This window comes from Mastomys coucha, unplaced genomic scaffold (assembly GCF_008632895.1).
Source record: "Mastomys coucha isolate ucsf_1 unplaced genomic scaffold, UCSF_Mcou_1 pScaffold9, whole genome shotgun sequence".
Lineage (NCBI taxonomy): Eukaryota > Metazoa > Chordata > Mammalia > Rodentia > Muridae > Mastomys > Mastomys coucha.
This window is the reverse complement of record NW_022196915.1, coordinates 22,460,746-22,466,496: the sequence shown is the minus strand read 5'-3', so window position 1 is coordinate 22,466,496 and position 5,751 is coordinate 22,460,746.

The window sequence follows — 5,751 nt, the reverse complement described above, 5'->3', positions numbered from 1 at the left end:
TCTGCAATGACCAAATATTATTATGTGGCCTGCCACTAGAACATGGCTGACTTGTCAGGGGATATATACTCCAGTAAAGATGGTCTTTCCACCTCCAGTAAATAAGAATCACCTCAACTAGGGATCTCTACCTCCTCTATGCTGGGATTATCATTTGTTTTATGTTTTTAGGGTTTTTCATTTGTTTGTTGTTTTCAATAATACTTAGTCTAGCTTATTAAAATGTTATCTACAAGCAATTTTAATTTGCTTTCCCTGATGCCTTAGGGTGTTGAACATTTTTCAAATATCAATTGACAATTTATATTTGTCCTTTTAATAACAGTATATTACCTTCATCATAGCATTTATTGATTAAGTGATTTAGTCTTTTGGTGTTTAATTTACAATTCTTTATATAGTCTATAATTTAATCCCCTGACTAATGTGTAGTTTGTAAAAATTTTTTTTATTCTGATGTTATTGTTTGCTCTGCTATGCAGAGCTTTTGATTTTATGTAAACTCAATTGCTAATTATTATAATTCTTTCCTGAGCCATTGGAATCTTCTTTGGAAAGTCCTCGCCTGTATACATAAAGTCAGTGAACTGTTTCAGGGGGTTAGGTCTTCAAATCTTTAACTAGTTTTAAACTGAATTTTGTGAAGGGTAAGACATATGTGTGGAATTTCACTCTTCTTTAGATGGATTTCCAGTACTATCAGCATCATTTGTCAGTCTTTATTTCCAATGTGTATTTTTGAGGTACAGTTGGTATTAGGTGTTGTGATCATAAAAAGATAAAGAAATATTAATACATCTTCTATCTGTGGGGGAAGGGGATATATTGGTGGGTCCATGCAAAAGCATCCCTTCCACTTGAGAGACAAGTCACAGGATGGTATAGCATAGAATAGAGTTTATTTAGGGTATGGGGAGGGGAGTAAAGAGATTAGTAGAGGCAGAGAAAGGCAGAGAGAAGGAGAGAGTAGAGAAGTAGAGGCAAGCCATGACCACATGGAGAGAGGGGGAAGGGAATGGGGATAGAGAGAGAGCAAGGGAGAGGCAAGGGTATGAGAGTAAAAGAGGCAAGAGAGGAAGAGAAAGAGAAGGGGCCAAGTAGCCTCATTTATGTTGGGCCAGGACTACCAAGCTGTTTCCAGGTAACTGTGGGGGTTAAGGCCAGACAGAGTACCAACATTAGGTGTGAGTTTATTTTTCTTTCTCCTCTTCTTCTATTGGTCTATTTATTAATTACTCTGAGAAAATACTGACCAAAGGTTGGAATCTTCTTGAGGGAGATCCTTCCCCTGAGGAATTCCAGTCACCAGGTTTCACTCACAGAATACTCTAACTGCCCTAAAGGCTGTACCCAGCCCCTACCCAACAGAGTATAATACCCAAACTCAGTACTTGAATTCCCACCAATCCCTGGGCTTACTCAAGCTCTGTACTTGAGATCTTACCAATCTCTTCCCTGAAATCTCCACCCTAGAAATCTCTCCACTGCCCTTCCCCAAAGAAATCCTATATAAACCTTCTCTTCTGCTCAGGTCAATGGTGTTTCTTGCCTGAGCAGAGGCAGCCATCTTCCTGGTCTCTTCCCTTGAAACAAATCTCTTGTGTGGCATGATTTTGTGGTAATCTGTGGTTCTTGACTGCCAAGGTACCTTTCTCCTCAGAGCTATAATACTTAGAAAGGGGTGACAGGTTTACTTTAGGTCATAATGGAGAGGATACAGTCAATCATGGTAGGGAAAGTGGAAGGCAGCCAATCACATTGTACATACAGCTAAGAAGCAGAGAGATGAGTGTTCCTGCTACGTTTGCCTTCTTTCCTTTATTCAGCCTTCTGAGTTCAGCTTGGTTATGTAAGAGACAGTATGACATGGTTTCCTGCCCCTGGAATAGAGCCAGCAGGGCATGGACCTCCACAAGTATTGATTGTTGCTGTGGACAAAGGGCTTGTTTGTATAATAGTGTACATATTTTCACATTCCTCCTTTGAGGATTTTCTCTCTGGAATGGCTAATGTCTCCTTGATAATCAGAGACAGCAGGAGTCTGGGAGGCAAGGGTGTGTCTCATCAAAATGGTAGAATGCTGTGACCTTTAGGACAGCCCTAAAGGCTGTGGAAAAGAATGCTGAAAATGGGTTTGAAAGTATATCGTTTCTCAACTATGCAAAATATAAGGATGCAATATGAATTGTATAAGGAGCTTCACCCATCTAAAGGAACAGAGGCAGCTGTACTTTGAGCCAAGTTGTTAGAATGATACTAATTAAAGAAATAAAGATTTTAGGGAGATGGTGATCCCAAGGCAAGGTTGTACCCAGTTAAGTTTCTTTGTTTATGCTTACAAAGGCAGGCAGATTACTGAGTTCAAAGTCAGCCTGGGACAGAGATAAGTTAGGTCCAGGCATGGTTGGAATGATAATTTCAGGGTGGGGACCCACCAAGACGTCTTATTGTCTGTGCTTTTGTTTGTGCTTACTGACTCATTCAAGGGGCTGGGATCAAGAGATGTTGATTCATGGTATAATCAAAAGGGAACCTGTAGTATTGACTGATTTGATATGTAAATAAAACCTGAGTTTTGATCTACTAGAGATGACCTATCCAGAGAATTTTAAGAGTAGCAATAAAAAGCTGTCTCTGTCTAGAGTAGAACAGAATAGACAGAAAGGGAGGGACAGACAGACAGACAGACAGACAATAATCTGGAAAACCATCTCAAGCAGAGCATAGGACACCAGCTTGGACCCATGATTTGACATTGAGTCTTTTGTTCCATTACTCTCAACTCTCCTTCTTTCAGAATCCCTCTCTAGTCTAAGGCTGGTCTCTAGCAACAACTCATGGGATACTGCTGTCCATATGCAGGGTAGGTCTTCCTTCCTCACTTAAGCTTTTCTGGAAGTGTCTTCAAAGACCTATTTTCAAGACAGTCTAATTGCAGTTAGATTGCCAGCAAAGGTTAGTCACAATTATATGACTTTCAGAGTATGTGATCATATGGTAAAAAGTTCACTATGAGTTTGCATATAAATTCATGTCATAAAATGAAAAAGAGGTTTATAATAGAGAATATCAACATGCATATCCACTAGGAATAATCATTTGGCTAAACATTCATCATTTGCTACAAGTTTACAGGTTCATGGTGAGTTAAAAACCATAAGTAAGTTGTTCTTGAAGTTTTGTATAGATAAAGTCATGTTTTATCTCCTTTCCTTGCACCTGTGGTGTGTATCTTTAGCTCCTTCTTTATTAACTTTGGTTAATGTTTTTTATACCCCATTGGAATGTACTCTATCTAGGTTTTAGAAGTCTGTTTCTTATAGTAGAAGCACTTAAGTAGTTCTGTAATAAAAGGGGCTTGAATATCTTTGTCTGAGTCACCATTCTCAAATGGTGGTGACCCTAGCATCCTGGTTGTTTCTGCATAATTAACACTCTTTGTTATTGCATACTATTTGAGTTTAGAGTCTTCCTTCAACAATTTTTGAACCCTAACACCAATCCTTGAGCAAGTGAGGTCTTCAATCTTCTAGTGTTTTTTCTAATTTCTTTCTTTAGTACATTAAAAAGTTCATTGTAGTGGTCTTTTATCTTCACAGTAAGGATTATTCTTTTAAATTTTATATTTTATGACAGTTATCTGGAATGGTAATGTCTGATGACCAGATCAATTCTAAGAACATATATAATAAAATGAGAACTGACTCTTGCAAATTGTCATTTGACATTAATGCCCATGATACATCAGCATACACATACACACACCATAATAAAAGTTAATGGTGAAAATAGTATATTAAAGTTACCATTACTGTTGCATCAGAACCTTTCAGTCTTTCATGCTTCTTAGTGTTTGTTTTGGGAAACAGAGATCCCAGCAATAAATGTGATATACTCTTAGCAGTTATATCTTCTTGAATTATTTCTTAATTCATAGGCATTTTGCTTCTATTAATCTTCTGACCAATTTTGGTGTGAAATCTATCTATTAGATATCAGAATAGCTATGCTGGTCTGTCTCCAGATTCCCTTGACTTAGTAGATTGAAGTCTGCTAAGATAAAAAAAGATTTTTTATCTTTTGATCTGGGGGATGTCTTTGCTAGTGAAATGTGTTTCCTGGAGGTGGCAAGTTAAGGAATCTTTCTTAAAATCAATCAGTCAGTCTTTGTTGTCAACTTGAAGTTATTTGAGCTTAAGATAATTCTTAAGTGATATGTATTAATTTCTGTTTTTTATTGTTGTTTTCTGGTTTTCTTGTATCACTGTTTGTTTCACCTGCATTACCCAGTATTAAGAGCTTTGTTGGTTCTTGGATTGGGTACAATGGATTATTTCTTTGTGCCCCTTGTTAAATTATTCCTCTTATGAAGTCTGGTGTGTGTGTGCATGTGTGTTCTTAGAATTGAGACTGTCTCTCTTCCTTCTGTGATAGGATCTCTTCAAGTGATTTCTGCAGTATAGGATTGATTGATCCTGAGTTGGCTTAGTTTGAGCTTATCTTGAATTGTCCTTATTTTTCTATCAGCTTTATAAGATAGTTTTTCTGAAAACAGTAATCTTGGCTGGCAGTTATTTGCTTTGGGGGCTTGAAGTATGTTGGTCTGTATTTTCCTAGATTTACAGGTTGCTGACAAGACAAGATTTATTTATTGTATTTCTCTCTCTCTCTCTCTCTCTCTCTCTCTCTCTCTCTCTCTCTCTCTCTCTCATAGGCAAAAAAAAATGAGTAGTCTATCCTTTTCCTCTATATGTGAGTCCCAGGGATCCAACTCAGAAATCTTTCTGGATTTTTTAAAAAATGACATGAAAAAACACTAATAACAACAAAAATATGTTTAAAATTATAATGGACTCTATCTGTTCCAGGAGAAATTTCCATGATTGGCTATGAGAACTGCCCTCTATGTATGTAACTACAATCAATGAAATTATAAGGAGAGCAAGAATGGCTATATAACAAGGTTCAGAAAGAGAAGAGGAAAAGAAGAAATGATATATTATAATCTCAAAAATGAAAATAAAATAAACAAAAAAATTTATATTGGGGATAATAGGAAGGTGAGTCACAGGATTTAAAAAGAAAGAAAAAGAGAGGAAACTATATGAAATATGCAATGATGAAGAAAATTCATGTCATGTGAATATGGAAGTAATCAGCAAATAAAGTATATTTTCTTAAATATGATTAAAGAAAGCTATAGCTAGAAATTTAAGAATAAAAGTAGAAGAAGCTCACAGGGACAGTGTTTAAGGAAAATAAATATAAATATTGGAACATCTTCTGAGTTAGCATGGATCACTTGAACTTGTGAACTCTTTCTTATCTTTCCTGTGGCTAATGTTCTTACCTGCTCTTTATTGTACTGTCATCCAATGCTGATGGAAGAATGTTATTCCTTTGTGTACTAGGGGCTTAATCTAGCTGTATTCAGCTTTTTTAGTCCTTGATCTAGGAAGGTTCTCTCACTGCACCTCCAGACTCCTTGGTATATATTATATTCCTCAAGTGTCTATGTTTTAGCTATAGGGAGCTATTTAACAATTACATTGAGAGATTGATATGTAAGCATAGCACTGAGATCAGTATTAAATGAGAATTTGTCTTCATACTTTCAAGACCTCCTGAATATTGTGGGTGTCAGTATATCAGGGAAGCTTAAGAATTGCAAGGTTCTAAAGCAGTGATTGACAGATAAGTGGGTCCAAGTATTGGCATATCCAATGAGTTTATAGTTGATGAGATCAAACT